Source organism: Anabrus simplex, chromosome 1 (assembly GCF_040414725.1).
Source record: "Anabrus simplex isolate iqAnaSimp1 chromosome 1, ASM4041472v1, whole genome shotgun sequence".
In the NCBI taxonomy this organism is placed as follows: domain Eukaryota; kingdom Metazoa; phylum Arthropoda; class Insecta; order Orthoptera; family Tettigoniidae; genus Anabrus; species Anabrus simplex.
In genome coordinates, this window is record NC_090265.1 from 777,478,196 (window position 1) to 777,495,172 (window position 16,977).

The 16,977-nt window shown below is 39.6% G+C and overlaps 1 pseudogene; it reads left to right on the forward strand.

Annotated features, from left to right (window-relative positions):
• Nucleotides 1-14,907: 14,907 nt before the first annotated feature.
• Nucleotides 14,908-15,574, forward strand: LOC136856934 (uncharacterized; annotated as a pseudogene).
• The last annotated feature ends 1,403 nt before the right edge of the window (nucleotides 15,575-16,977 follow it).

The following is a 16,977-nucleotide window of genomic DNA, read 5'->3' on the forward strand; positions in this document are numbered from 1 at the left end:
AGTTTTGAGGATCGGATTCCCGTGTTTTGTTATTTTAAATCTTCGCTGCACGAGCAATACCTCGCATCCCAAAATGCTCTTCCTATCCACTGTTTTCCTTAAGACTGCTCACGCCTCCTGGCTACTCATCGATATGTAGTCCATCAGAACAATGCTCGTTGTGTTCATTTTCCTATGCCAGTGTGTAAAAGAAAATCTTATCGTACTGTGCTATAGGTATGTATACTCCCTTGAAGTATGTATTTACGCACTCATACAGTATAATGCACTTGAAGTTATTTTTCCTTTATAAATTGACGTGGCAAAATGAGTACAACTAAAACTGTTCTCTTGGGCTGCTTATCCATGTGTGGCTGCGAGGCGTGTAAAGCTAAATATTTGGTATTGGAACTAGGCCTTCGATATGGTCCACTTATTAATACCATAAAAACCAAATTCATGGTGTTTAGAAGAATCACCCCTTAGGGTGTCTCCATTTTATTAAATAATCAAAACATTCAACGAGTAATTCCGTTCACATACATTGGGAGTGCCATAACAGACAATCTGGACTGAAAAAGAGATTAGATGACGTATTGTGTTTTCTAGATCATGTTTCCTAAGGAAGAGAACATTCTTTCTTTGACAACAATATAAACCTCAAGCTCAGGCAAAAGCTGTTAATATGTTACACATAGTCAATACTGCTTTATGGAGTAGAGACCTGGACTGCCAAAGCTTCCTCCATGAACAGAATAGAGGGCCTTGAAACATGCTTACACAGGAGAATGCTTACAACAACCTGGACAGGTTTTGTAACCAATAATGAAGAGGTAAGGAGAGCTATTGCAAACATCATCAAAGCTGGAAAACAGCTTGTTTAGGCCGTGTACGGGCTTCTACACGTCATATTACAAGTAAAGGTAGAAGGCAAGCGAGGATCTGGTAGACCGTCGATGTCTGCAAATCACCAGACTGGTCTTACATCAAACAACACCGAACAACTCAAATTACCTAAAGAATTGAGTGCTTTCCCTAAGGAGATCGCCAACTTATGAGAGATCGGATATGGCACTTGAAGAATAAGAATAGCAATCGTAGAACACATCGCAGTACATATACAGGACTGAAGAGTAGATTTTTCCTCCCCTAATATCTGTCGATACTATGTCGTATGGCCAAATAGAATCAAAATTGGAGGTACTTGATGAAGATGTATCACTCGCTAGATTCTAATTACTGAGTTATGTGGCTTGTAAGGTAGATACAGAAAGTTCGCTTGTAGTTCACCAGCCGTCATTTTGAAGATGACAAATCATTTAGCCGATATATGTCAGTATTAAGTTTCTTTTCATTTGTACTTAGTGTCAATGTTTCACAGATATAAAATAGAAATATGCACGTTCGAAAGCAAAGTATAAGTTGACTGGTATACAGTATTCTCCTCTCCTACATAAATAGGCCTACTGTTTTCCACTGAACAGTTCGGTATTTAGCTGCAGTGTTGCACCTTCCATCCTAACGTAGGTAAATGAAAAATTCGACATGTTCTATATCCGAGCCATCAATTTTTAAGCGAAGAATTTCGGGATTGTCATGCATTTTATCTTTGAGCTACTTACTCTCATATCGTATTTCTTCCCCGTTGATACAATTCTTGACAGCATTGCCTACAAGGTAGTTGGGCTGAAAGATCAAATGGCTTGATCACCTACTAGCTTAATTACTTGTGTTCCATCATGTACAAATTCCGCAATCATCAACCCGCCATAAACATTAAACAGAATTGGGGGGATACGTCCGTAGATGCAGAGTGGGTCTCGGCCCATAAGTGGCCACGGCTGGTCCGCGGTCTAAAGGCTCTGCATTCTGACCGGCCAACCGAGCAGAGGTGGGATGGTCACGGTTCTACCGTGGCTCTACGCTTCTCCGTTTGGGAGACGAGACAGGGCTGAACCTCACCGCTGACCCCAACCGTCGGCAGCCCTGAGAATGGTTTTCCGTGGTTCTCCGTTCTCCTGCACTAAGTTGAATGCCGGGACAGTTCCTAGTAGAGGCCATGGCCGCCAACACCCCCACGTTCTCCGAGCCTCTCCTTCACCGCAAAAAATCTCCCGGTCTGGGAGACGGCGTTACCGTTTAAGAGGCCCGCCTACCCGATTCATTGGAGGAAAGAAAACATTTTAGTGTAGTATTGTAGTATTGGGGAGAGAGGACATCCTTGTCCTACTGATTTTCTGAATTGGACTGGAGTAGTAAGACCTCGTCTCAGACATACAACTGTATGTTGATCATGGTAGAGGTCCAGTATGAGTAGGATTAGTTGTTAATCTACTCCTATATTCCTCAATAACGGAAATAATTTATGACATGGAACTCTGTCAAAATGTTTTTCATAGACAATGAAGCCTATCGCCGCTTAAGAGACAAATACAACAAATACTCGTATCCTACAATGCTCTTCTTATCCATTAGTTTCCTTAAGACTGCTCATCCCCCCCCCCCCAAGCCACATACGGATATAAACTCAGTGACCAAAGTAATGGGAAGACACGGAATGTAATGTTAAAAACGAGTTGCTCCTCCGCGAGCGCTACGGCAAGGCATCGCCTCTGCAAGGTGCTGGAATCTTTCTGGAGAGATCTGGACCCACTCATCTTGCACTTCTACCCACAATTGTTCTTGTGTACTTGACGCGGGGTTCAAAGAGCGTAAACCAGCATCGACAGCATCCCATAAATGCTCGATTGGATTAAGGTCGGGCGATCTGGAGGGCCAATCCATGGTCGTAATTCCACTGGAGTCCTCCTCCAACCATCTGCGTGCCACCACAGAGCGGTGACATGGCGCATTGTCCTGTTGAAACATGGCATCTCCTGCAGGGTACTCTAGGGCCAGAAAGGGATGCAGATGGTCTGAAATAATGTCCACAAAACGTGGACCTGTCACCGCTCCCTGCAGCCGGACAGTAGGGCCTAATTGCGAACATGAGAACGCCGGCCAGACCAGAACTGAGCCTCCTCCCGCCTGGACACAACCTTGTTGACACGCAAGTTCCATAGCTTCATGAGGCATACGCCACAGTCTCATGCGTCCATCAGCTCGATGCAACTGGAACCGGGATTAATCGGACCGTACTACACACCGCCACTGTTCGATGGTCCATTGCCGATGTTCGCGGGCCCATGCATGTCGTTGAGTTCTGTGTCGAGGTGTCAGCTAAAGGGCACTAGTAGGTCGTCGGCTGGTGAAGCTTATGCGGTCCAATTGGCTCCTTATAGTCCTGGTAGGAATAGGTTCCTGACTACCAACATTCAACTGGTCAGTGATGTAACTCACGATAGCCTATCGAGCGCCCAGTATGATTTTGCGGAGGCGACGTGATGTCCATTTGTTAAACACCTGTGGTCTTCCCGTGCGACGGTTTACGTGGGTGGTAACATTCTCTCTGCGATACTGAAGGTCCACCTTCGACAATGTTGACCTCGGAAACCCGAATTTGCGTGTAATCTCCGCAGTGCTATAATCCATGCACCGTGCGCCGATAATCACCCACGTTCAAAGTCGGTTAACTCGCAACGTGTTGCCATCTTCACAACACTGCTGTCTGTGACAGACTGCTCAGCACCGTGCGGTTAGACGCGCGCGGCTGTGAGCTTACATCCCGGAGATAGTGGGTTCGAAACCCACTTTCGGCAGCCCTGTAGATGGTATCCGTGGTTTTCCATTTTCACACCAGGAAAAGGCCACGGCCGCTTCCTTCCAATTCCTAGGCCTTTCATATTCTATCGTCGCGATAAGACCTATCTGTGTCGGTGCGACGTAAAGCCACTAGAAAAAAAAAGACTGCTCAGGTACGCCGCAGCTAGCCGCAACGCTCAGGGGTCATACACGGCACATTTTCTAATGGGACACCCCTTCCGCTGACTTTTGGCCACTCAGTGTACAGTCCATCAGAACAATTTTCATTTTGTTCATTTTTCTATGCTAATGTGTGAAGGAACATTACCCTTACCGCACCGTACTGTGGGAATGTGTATTTGCAAAACGTGTTTATCCTCTCCCACAGTATAATATATTTAAGGTTCATTTTCCTTTATACGTCAGCATACGAAAATGAACACAGCGAAAATTGTTCTGATGGACTACATATCCATATGTGGCAGGGGAGCGTGACCAGTCCTAAGAGAAATTATGGACAGGAGGAGCTTTGTCAGATACGAAGTTTCGTTTATTAACTTACGAAATGTACAGTTTTTGCCTCTTGCTCATCATACATTCTCGTTTAATTCATAGTGTGCCAATGGCATCTCGGTAACCAACTCCTCGACGGACTCCAAATTGTGTTTCTTGGATGTTGTAATAGACTTCACCTTTACTCTTTTCTTTATGATACAGAGCATGACTTTGCATACATGAGGAGCCAGAATAATAATTCTCTACATACTACACTTGGTCGAAGTTACTTTCTTCGATGATGCGATCATTATGGAATTCCGAATTTCAGATGTGTAGATGCCCTTTTCGTTGATTGTCTGACTTAGGTCATACAGAATTGTCAGTGATTATACCACCAGCTGACTTGATGAGTTCAATAGTGAGATTATCGATACTCGGAGCTTCCTCGTTACGTAGTGACGTAATTTCCAACTCAAATTCACAGTTAGTCACAGATGAACGTGTGACTAACCTTGTGTTCATGTAGTCAAATTCTTCATTGTACCAATTGTGTTTAGGTAGCGAACTTAGGGACACGAGTTACAAGATTTACTAATTTCAGCTTTATAAGAAGGGGGCTCAATATCTTGTTGATATTACGAGTTCCTCTTTAGGCTTCAAATTTGTTTCCGTGCATTTTATATGATTATATGCTTTGTGAGAGCCTCCGTGGCTCAGACGGTAGCGCGTCGTCCTCTCATCGTTGGATACCGTGCTTCAAATCCCGGTGACTCCATGTGAGATTTGTGCTGGACAAAGCGGAGACGGGACAGGTTTTTCTCCGGGTACTCCGGTTTCCCCTGTCATCTTTCATTCCAGCAGCACTCTCCATTATCATTTCATAGCATTTATCACTCATTAATAAATCATCTTGGAAGTGGCGACCCCATTGTAATAACAGCCTATATATGTTTCATTCATTACATCCCTGATCCGGTCAATGACTGGAAAACAGGTAGTAGGTTTTCATTTTCATTATATGCTTTGTAAGATTCCACCGAAAGTCTACTTGCTACTGTATTTACCTTTGTCGTCGATCTCTGGATCACCGCCATACTACCAAAAACTCACATCGCTGCCTGTCATATTACTGAACGCCGCATGCCCCTCTCTCTCTCTCTTCGCTCACCACGTCACGAATGCGTGATTTACTGCCGACTTTCTCTATTATTGTCGTATGTCTCCTGAACCTTCCAAATGCCCTTTATATGCTGAGACTTTCCATCCCTTCCTCAGTCCAGTCTTGACTGTGGTCTGTGTGGTAGGCTAAACATTTCGCCGTGCTGCCTGCTGGTCACGCTTAATTATCATCCTGCACCACGGGATGCATGGTAACACGTGGTGAGCAACGACATTTTATTATTTGTTGCGACTTCGTTTCCCTTCCTGGATATGGCGCTTCTCACCTCTATTCAAGCCATCATATATTCTCGTAACTTTGTGCATTTGGTGCTAATGCGGTTCTTGATTAGTTCATGTATGTATGTATGTTCAGTCAGTCAGCGATTCCGCTGGTGGGATCCTCAACAGCTCTGCCATCAGTTGTCATAGATGGCCTAGGCATCACTGAAGAGGCGTACTAGGGAAATGAGGAGTGAAGTAGTTTCCCGTTGCTTTCCTCACCGAGCCAGAGTTGCTATTACACATCAGTCTGCCAAGCCCACTGAAATGCATGCATCAACCGACCCTATGAGCAACATTTTCACACCATTCATAGCAGTTCATATAACTAGTTTTGGAATTTGAAGCATCACGATGTCTGCCTGTTGGAAGATTAAATGCAAATTTTTCCGTCGTTGCGCTACAGACCCTTTCTTTATGTGGTGACAGATTTTTATATATTTCGCATTTTTACTTTGCTTGGCGAGGTCCCGTTTCCCATCCCTGAAGGCGATCCCCCGTTGCTTCCCCAGTATAGGGTTCCTCTTCTTTCAAAGGTGCTTCATATTGTGTAATTGTACTTCGGTAGCTCATTTTATCTGAAAAGTATTGTAAGCAATGTGTTGTGGCCAGTTCAAATTATTGATATTTTATACTTTCCTCAAGTCCTAATTGAGATTCTTATTGCTAAGCTTGTATAACGGTCTTCTTATTTGTTGTTTGTAATTTATTTATTCAAAATACAATTGTTATTGACATTGTTATCGATTCTCTTTACATCCTAATTCATCGGTTGATGCAGAGTGGCTCTAGGCCCACAAGTGGCCACGGCTGCTCCGTGGTCCAACAGCTCTGCATTCCGACCGGTCAACCGAGCAGAGGAGGGGTGGCCACGACTCTACCATGACTCTACGCCTCTGCATTCGGGAGACGGGACATTGCTGGCCCCAGCCGTCGGCTGTCCTGAGAATGGTTTTCTGTGGTTTTCGATTCTCCTGCACTAATGCGAATGCCGGGACAGTTACTAGTATAAGCCACGGCCGCCAGTCCTCTCACCTCCGCACATCTCCTTCACCGTAACAAATCTCCCGGCCTGACAGACGGCGTCACCCTCTAAGAGGCCCGCCTGTCCCTTCAGGGGAGGAATGACAACATTTTAGTAGTAGTAGTAGTAGTAGTAGTAGTAGTAGTAGTAGTAGTAGTACATCCCAATTTTGAACCGCTTGGGTTTTTACAGGTTTCCCGAACTCTGTTTATTGGTCCTTCTTCCTATTATTATTCCTTACTTTCTCACTATTTTAAAATATGGTACTAAGATAATAAGATATCTGAATTCTGTCTATTTGAATGTAATGTTATGTTACAAATGATTAGCTGAGCTAGCCCCCAATACCACCACCATCACAGCTTAATTACAAATGAATTTTCTCTAAGATGGCAAACTTCAGGTTATCTGTCTTTCATACATAGAATGAATAATAATAACACCGACTAAATGTGAAATTCTCAAATGATATCGTATAGTCCTGGTTTTGTATCAATAAATTTACCGGGTGAATTCATTACGCTTGGTAATATCTCAGAATCGCTGGATCGAAGTGAGTGAATAGCGTACCGATATATTATCTGCTTCGCTAATTTATCCCCGGTACTTTTTAAATTCTATTACTCACACCGAGTAGCTCGTCCCAGCTGCCCCGCGCCGCAAGACGGGGAACAGGTGCGAGAGAAGATTTAATTAAGAGTAATGGCAAGAGTAATTAAAAAGTGGATTAGTATCATAACAATGCTATTTAGTGGAAGCCATCTGCCCAGTGGTCGTTTTGACAGCTCGTGCGGAAGTTCCCCGGGTCTTGATGCCTGATGAAGTGTATTACAGATCCAGATTCATCACTGCGAATAATGAAGGGGCTAGCCGAGTGTGAGGTGGCCATTCACGTGCAGGTTATTTTCACAGTGTATTTAACCTCACTGAGGAAGAACGCGGCTATTGTCTCTCAACGAATGAAAATATAAAAATGATATGAAGATCTTTAACTAACTATAATCAATGAGGCAAACAAGGAGATTGATTATCTCCCTTACTGTTTAATTTAGTTCTGGAAAAAGTGATTAGGATATTGCAAAATGAAAATGTTGAGTCCTCAGGTCAGAGGCTGGTTTGAACCTCAACAGATCCGCCATCAGACATCATAGGTGCCCCAGGCGTCATTGAAGAGGCCTACAAGCGAAATGAGGAGTTGGGTAGTTTCCCGTTGCATTCCTCACGAGCCAGAAGTTGTATATCAATCTGCCAAGCCCACTGAAATACAGGCAGGGACTGGCTGCATAAGGAATGGCATTTTGGCGTTATAATTTAAAGGAAAGTAGTAAAATAACTGCCATCTATGACTTTTAGTATGTGTGGAATTTAAAACGTGTCATTTAACAATGCACCATAAACAGCAAGACAGCAATTGGCTGTAATTTGTTAATTCTGGTACATCTAATATCTTGATTGGACGACGTGGAGTAATTTCTACGGCTTTTATTCCTTCACTCCGCTGTACGATTGTCAACTGGTGACGTGCGTTGACTTGTGGACGTACTCTGTGAACTGGGAGTTAGCAGCTGGTCATCTCCAAGATGGCTGTATTTCGAGCGACGCTCTCTCTAGCCATTATGGCTAAAAGAAATTATTATGTTCCGCCCTAGTTAAGGGATTGTGGTGCCTCTTACTTATTGTGTCGCTTCTGAGTGATAAGTTAATTAATTTGTTTTGTTTTGTTTATTCTTCAAGTAGGTGATTAGTACAGTGCAATTTACATTGTTTTAAATACTAACCGTGTGTTATATAGGCTACTACTATTTAATGAAAGGGGGTCTGTAAGGATTATTAATGGACCTCATCGTCGGTAAGTTTTGAAAACTTCATATTTAGTGAAGGTACCTTGTCTACCATGAACGTATTGACACAAGAAGTTCCCACGAATTGAAACATGCCGGACTGAATAATTGGCTATACAGCGCAAAGGTGATGCGTTGTTAGTTCCTGTGATATTGAGTGAAAATATCTGAAATTTTGGGTTCATCGTTTGAAATAATATTTGAAGTGGTTTAAAAGTGTTCCCCTCTAATCTCCAAGGTGAAATTCGGTATGTAGCTTGAAGGCTTACAAACAAAAACAAACCTGTGGTCTCCTTAATTGTTTTTTTTTTTTTGGTACTATATTTAAAGACTGTTCTGAGTACAGCTAAAGCCTAATAGCATTTTATTATCATTGTTAATATTTAAATTTGACGTTCTCAGATGTGTTATACTTAATTATATATTCTTGATTTATAATAATTATTGATAAGTTTCTTGGTAGCTAACTCATTTAATTTCTACAGAATATTGAAGGAGCTTATATACTTTTGGAGCTTCACTTTCTTTAACCTAATGGATTTATTCTGTTTGTCGTAACTTTTATTCTTGCTATTGCTGTTGTTGCATCATCTTACAGCGGTTATGTCACTGTTGGGTCAAGATGATGTCTATTGATAAGATACGGTTAGATATGCGTTGCGTCACCGTTTCGAGGTCATTGTCTTTCGGGAAGCGTTGTGGATCAGACGCTTGTGTGGTGTAGAGGTCAAGTCTTTGATGATGACTGCGGTTTACTGCACCTCATATTAAGTAACACTGTCGAGGTGATTTAAGGTTTAATTTGTTATGTGATTTGGTGAAATTAATTACTGTTTGTGTGAATATGTTGTGTTTAAGCATGTCGCCGACTTGTACATTTTCCAGTTTCCTATTTCGCCTTCTGCCATTCATGGTGTTTAGAATTTTTGGTGGGATGTCCCACCTTTCCTTCTGGTTTATTTTCTTTATTTTATTTCCTGTGTGACCTTTAAGTGTTGATTTTATTACGCACCTCAATATTCTAGTAGAACGTATTGTCTACGAAAAGCGGTATCCCGTTCCTTTTAAAAATCGTAGTTATTGAGAGCTCTCAAACTGGCATAGTCATATGAGCATCGATTAAAAAGTATTTTTTAAAGGAACTGCAGTTCGTGTGCTAATTTTTTAAAAGGGTATTAAACGATTTGTGTTTAAAAATGTTTTCAGTGAAATAATTATTTTCTTATTTATTTTATTTATTTATTTTATTTCGTTGTGTTTTATTTGTATAATGAATTATTTATGGGTGTTACTCTCATTTTTTAAAATATTCTTATTTATTAATTTTTAAGTGGTTAAAAATATTTAGTGTTTCATGGTATTTCACACGAATTGCTCCATCCTATTGCCCTGGATCTAGTCTCTGTTGAGGTTGTTTTAACCTTTGGTTTTGCCCAGATTCCATCGCTTCCCAGTCCGAAACAATCGAAACAAACGAACACAGCATTATTAGCATCGCTCATATCTCAGTCATTTTCATGTTGTCAAAGCCAAGGATGAGACTGAGACAGATCAATGAAAGTAACAAATTTATTCTTGCCCGCACCAGAAGACATAGTGCACTGTTGACACCAAGTCTTTTCAGCAAAAGCGTAGATGTATCCAAAACTAATTTCATTTTAATTGCCTGGTATTTGCTCTGCTATCCTATCCAACAACAGCCAGGAAGCAATCCAGTCTGTAGAAAATCTCCATGAAATAGCAGCCAAAACAGAACTCCAAATTTATTATGAAAAGACAAAGTATATGGAAGGGAATGGTTAAGGTTTCATAAGTCAACAAAATAACCAAATATGAAAATTTCGCTCAAGTTCGACAAATTTATGTATCTAGGTGAAATTATTGAACCAGCAGGGTTAAAGCAGAAAGAATGAGAACACTTCAAAGAGCGTACAAAATTACTTGCAACAGATACAATGAAAGAAATATATCAAAAAAGGCAAAATTATGCCATTATAACACAGTAGTTAAAACAGAAGCACTTTATGCATCTGAAAATATTATAATTGGTGGAAAATTTCGAATAAAGATGATCGAAAGTAAGAAGAAAACATCCGCAGGCAAATAATAGATCCAAAATGCGAAAATGGAATTTGGATGAAAAGGATATCGCATGAAATCTATCAACTTAGAGAAGAAATCGCAGATACAATGAGGAAACGTCAATTAAAATTTTATGGTCAGTTATATAGGATGGATAATAACAGGCTCAAAAGTAAAATCTTATACTTAGCCTTATCAATGAAGAATCGCAATAACTGTCTGAAAGAAATCAGCGAAGACGTGAATGAAATTGGCATTAATGAATAAACGATTCAAGGTAAAATAAAATTCAGAACCTTAATTCGCAAATATACATTTTCTGTAACGCCCACCCGACTAAATGCAGGGTGGACTGAACAACGTAAAAGAGAACACTGTGAGAGGATGAAGAGTTTGGATGAAATGTGTACTTGGTGAAAGCGACGTAAATAACGTTGTGGCTAGTGTCTCCACACCTCCAAGTGCGCCTAAATCTATGCTGAAGAAAGGCTTGGAATGTGACAAATTATCACAGTGACTAACTGGACGAAGACAATGTATTTAAGTTAATTGATATCCAGTCACATAGTCTACCTGGACCAGTTTTATTAGCAATAAAGCCAGCCTAACGAGCCCCTTTCAAATTCCGGTCTTATCGACCAATGTCCCCTTGGGAAAACACAACATCTCAATGAATCCTGAGTGATATGGATACGAAGTCCTAAAATCACGTTTTCTCTTTCAACTCCGTCAAAATTACCACAAATGATGCCGTTCTTGTCTACAATAATGGAAATGATTAAAACAATTATTACGATTCTCAGTATGGGCTTCAAGACTGGGTCTGCACTTGCCGCATCCTCAGAACTATCGACTAAACACGTGTTCCTGCAGCCCAAACTGAAATGTCTGGATGGAATGAAACAAAGAATGCAAAAGAAGATGGCTGAAAAGAGCAGAAGATTAGGAAGACAAAGAATACAGTCCTGGAACATTTTAGCTCAACAAATAGAGATTTATGAGTGACAAACTTTCATTGATGATTTCCGTTATTTCAATTTTTTAGCAAATGTTCCTTTTTATGCCGACACTATAAATGGTAGCTTCACAAACTAATAACACATATTTTACCGCAAAAGAAATGGTAGGCCTATATTTGGCAAAATAACATTTTAAACGGCATTTTTGAACATTTATACTAATTTTTTCAAGGAAAGTTTAAGATCATTTAAAAACGTTGATATTATACCAAGAAATGTATACTTGAGCCTATTTCTTTAAACACTATTGGTGAGAGTGCATTTCAGTTTAGAGAAAATTTGATTCGAACTTTTCTTGAAAGAAGGTACTTAAAGTGGTATTCAATATTAAAATTTGGAACTTCAATATAAACACGAAATTTTGGAATAGAAATCTGAAAATTGCATAAATTTGGCTAATCGTACTACTGTAGTACTGGACTATCAACTTTCATGTGTATGTGAATTGTGATATGGGAAATATATGGTATGTTCCGTGCACGTGCATATTGGTTGTCGTCCTCCCTTAACAAATGTGGTGAAGAAGTTTTTGTTAGAATACTGTACATTTGTGAAATCAACACGTATATTATCCATTGCTCAAGCGTTAAGGGACTCAGGCTTTACAGTCTTAGAGGAGGTTCACAGTCTCTCTATTATAGACAGCACTCATCAAACTGACATGTTGACGTTCAAAGACCACATAAAGGGCTTTATAATTGATCCTGCGACCAGGTTCAAGATATCTGAAACACAACCCAGTGAGGTACACGATGAAAACAAAACAACATATGAACCAACCATTACAAACCATCAACAAAAATATCAGCAGGATGATATCAAAATCAAAGGATGACTGGTTGGCGCTAGAGGAATCACTCCTCTCTTTCTCGTCCAGTTCTGCAAAACATTTAATCTCAATCAGGCATTAATAAAAGAAAATTCAGCGACTGCATTGATATATTCCGTCCAAATCCTGACGAACAATATCTCCCAAACTTCTGAATGCAACAGCATACAGCATGGCAAATATGCTAACCAACTCACAATCCTTTATACGTATATATTAAAAGAGTTTACTGAAAACACCTTAAGCATATCCGTCCCTCCGTTCTACTGGACAGATATGCTTATTTTTTTCTTATTCTATCCGGACGTACCTGCCCGTGAGTCATGAGATATTGATAGGTCTCTAAGTTCCACAAACTTTGAGTAATCACAAAATCAAATCAAGTAATGATCACACCAATTATTGCAGGCGAAGCTTACCCTAACCCACAATACATTCTGTACTTATAAGGTTGCTAAGCGGCTAACACTTTCGTTAATATTCTCATATAAATGATTTTCATCTTTAGTAATGTCATTGCATTTAGCCATGTTTGATTATTACCTGTCAAGACAGAGAGTATACACTACCTCTGACCCTTGTTTAATAAGACTATTTTTCTTCTAGTATCGTGTGTTTACAGCTGTTTTCATTTGTGCTATCAATTATGATACATCTGTATATAATACACACAAAATACACATCATCTCTCTTAGTAAATTATTCGAAACGACTGAGAAGATGAATTCAGCCAGCGGTATGTAAAGATTGTTGGTTACAAGGATAATGTCCAGATAGAGGAGTATTAAAGGTGTTAAAAATTAACCAATTATAACGATATTTACAATAAAATACAAAATTTGAAAATTAGAAGAACAGATGGAATTGATAAGATTTCGGGGATATACTAAAGAAAATGGGTTGGGTTATAGTAACATATCTGAAGTACTTATTTGATGATTGTTTGCATGAACGAGCTATACGAAATGAATGGAGAGTTTCTATAGTAGCTCATGCGTATAAGGGGAGAGAGATGTAGGATGAAAACATGAAAATATCACAAATTACTTTTGTTGGTTTTGTTGAAGGTATATATCAAGGAGAATATAAACCCGAAATTATACATTGAAATTCGAACCACAAACGGTATTTACAAATTAAAGAATCATGCACTGCAGTATGACACGCACACTACTTAGCCTCTGTCAGTTAAACTTCTGGAAAACATTTATAGCAGGCCAGTTACTTTTTGACCAGGCAGTTGTAGAACCAACAACGTTATATAGATGGGCGTGGAAGACAAAGAAATTCATCCTATAATTGTGTGTGTATGTGAGTTTGTTAATTGGTGTAATTCAGTGGTTTAGCGATCTTCTGGTGCAATTCAGCGGTGTAGTGACCCCTAAAAGTATTTACACAATGCCTAGGATTGGTAAAGTATACAAGAAGAATAAACAATCGCGTATAAAAACACAAAGTCAAGAAGAAATGGTGAGGTTAAGGACAGACCTGGAATTGTGAACCTGGATCCATCTGTAAGTTCTTCAAAGCAGAAAATCGGACCAGGCATTCTGCCAAAAGAAGAAAATGATGGAAGAAGGAGTGGGTTTAGAATTATTGATATTGAATTGTTAGCAAAAATAATACAGAAAGCTTATAGGTATTTTGCTTGTGATGGAAAGGTGACTTTGATGGATGATGAGAAGATAGATTATTTAGTATGTACATTATACATTTTGTGTTAAAATTGCAACAGTGATATACCATTCAAAACATCCAAGGCCAATAATAGATTTTATGAAGCAAATATTATATTTTCTTATGGCCTAAGGTAGATGATGCTTGTTGTTTAAAAGGGCCTAACATCGAAGGTCATCGGCCCAGGCCTAAGGTAGAGAAAGTGGGAACTTGTTATGTGGTATTATGAACATCCCTGCTTCAACAACAAGATTCACTGCTATGAACATGTCACTTTTTAATGAAAGTGGAAGAGGTTAGTGAGAAGAGCATGAAAGTAGCTGTTCAGTAAGCTGTTCTAGATAATAATGAAGCAGAACCTAAAGACTTGGCTGTTTCCTGTAACAGCTCCTGGATGAAGAGGGGGCATACATCGTTGAAGGGAGTGTCATCTGCCATTAGTGTTGACCCTGGGAAAGTGTTAGATTTACAAGTTGTGTCAAAACATTGCTCTGTATGTGCCTTGCACAAAAAGGAGAACATGGACAGTGAAAAGGAAAAGGATTGGCAAGATGCTCATAAAAGTGTGTGCAGCAGGAATTATTCAGCTTCAAGTGGTGGGATGGAAGCTGCAGGTATAAAGGTAATTGTCCATTGCTCCCAACAGAAATATGATGTAAGATATGTAAAGTACTTGGGGAGAAGGTGACTCAAGTGCTTTCAAGACTGTAGCTGATAGCCAAACCAATGGGAATGACTGTAGCTTAGAAAAGCTGGAGTGCATTTGTCATGTCCAAAAAAGGATGGGTGGATGGTTGAGGAGACTTGTTGCAGACAGTAAAGGCAAGTTGTTAGAAAATGGTCACTTGGAGGAAAAATATGCTGACCAAGAAGAGAATTGATATCCTGCAAGTTTGTTATGGCAGTGCCATTAGAAATAATGTAATTGACTTGGAGAAAATTAGAAGAGCTGTGTGGGCTATATGGTCTCATTACCTCTCAACTGACACTACTGTACCCCTCAGCATTTCCTGTGTTCTGATAAGTGATGCAAGGTTTTGAAAGCCATGGAAACTGGTGAGACTTACAGACATTAAAATAATCTTCCTGAAGCCGTTTATTGGTTATAAAACCAACTTCTGGAGTTCTAGCTGCACCAGAGTTGTTGAGAATATGTTTACATGGCAAAACTCAAAATACAAATGAAAGCTTCAATGCTCTCATTTGGAAGAGGTGTCGTAAGACAGTGTTTGTTTCCAACTTTGTGGTGAAGATTGCTGCTTTGGATGCTGCAGCGGTATTTCATGATGGGAATTTGGTCAGACTTCACATTTTTAGGAGGTTGGGACTTACATCTGGAGTCTTCACAGAACAGGTACTGAGATCCATTAATGAACAAGAAGTTGCAAAGGCGGAGGCATCAATGCAGACCATCCAAGAGGCAGCTAGGCAAAGAAGCACAGCAGACAAGAGAGTAGCAGAGGATGCTAATGAAGAAGAGGAGCATGTTTATGGGCAGTTTTAGAAGAGGTGTAGTCTTGAAACTTTAAAATGAAAAGTTTTCTTTGATTTTATGAATTTCACATATTTCATATTTTTGGTACAATTATCTCAAGAACTACTCAATGCAATTTCATAAAATGTTGAATAAAAGGCACCAAAGTATATACAAAGATTAAACTGGAGTAGAATTTTAATTTGTTGAATAAGAAATCCTTTATACATTAAATTTAAAAAAAAAAATATTTTACATGTTTACATCAAATATTACAGAAAATAAACAAAGACATTTAAGAAATCGTTACTGCACTTTAAAGTCTATACTTGTTTAGATTATTAATATATTTGAAATTTGAAATTTGATATCATAACTTAATGAAAATATGTACCGAAAGACAGTGGCGTATGAAAAATTAATACTTCATTAACTTAAGAGAAAAGTACAACAGTGTCCCACAAACATACACAGAAACTCACTAGGTCATTTTAAATGCATGTATGGAGTTTCATTTGGATTCGATGGAAATTGTGGATGATATGTGAAATCAAACATGTGACTGTAAATCTGTCTACGTCTTCCAGCCCCTGTGTATAAAGGAAAGGGTGATAAACATAAAGCTGGAAATTATAGGCCAGTCAGTTTTACATTCATTGCATGTAACTTTTGGGGAAGCATTTTATCTGATTATATTAGACATGGTTGCGAAATTAATAACATGTTCGATAGATGGCAGTTCGGGTTTAGGAAAGGTTATTGCACTTAAAATCAACTTTTAGGATTCCAGCAAGATAAAGAAGATATCTTGGATTCAGGAGGTCAAATGGACTGTATAGCGATTCACATACCTAAGGTATCTGATAGGGTAGATCATGGATGACTACTAGTAAAAATGATTGCAATTGGACTAGACAAAAGAGTGACTGAATCGATGGCTATATTTATAGAAAATAGATCTCAGAGAATTAGAGTAGGCGAAGCTTTATCTGACCGTGTAATAATTAAGAGGGGAATTCCTCAAGGCAGTATTATTGGAGATTTATATTTTTTTATACATATATAAATGATATGAGTAAAGGAGTAGAATTAGAGATAAATATTTTCTCGGATGATCTTATTCTGTATAGAGTAATAAATAAGTTACAAGATTGTGAGCACCTGCAGCGTGACCTCGATAATATTGTGAGATGGACAGTAGGCAATGGTACGTTGATCTCTCTCTCTTTCTTAGCATTAATCCCGACTTGCAGGGTCTGCTGCTTTGCTACATCTCATCCATTTCTGTCTGTCGTTGACACCTGGTGTTAATCCAACACTGTGCATGTCTGCCCTGATGTTGTCAGTCCATCTCTTTGCCGGTCTTCCTCGTGGTCTTGTTCCCTCTGGGTTGATGTGGAGCGCTGTTTTGGCAACTGAGTCGTCCTGTTTAC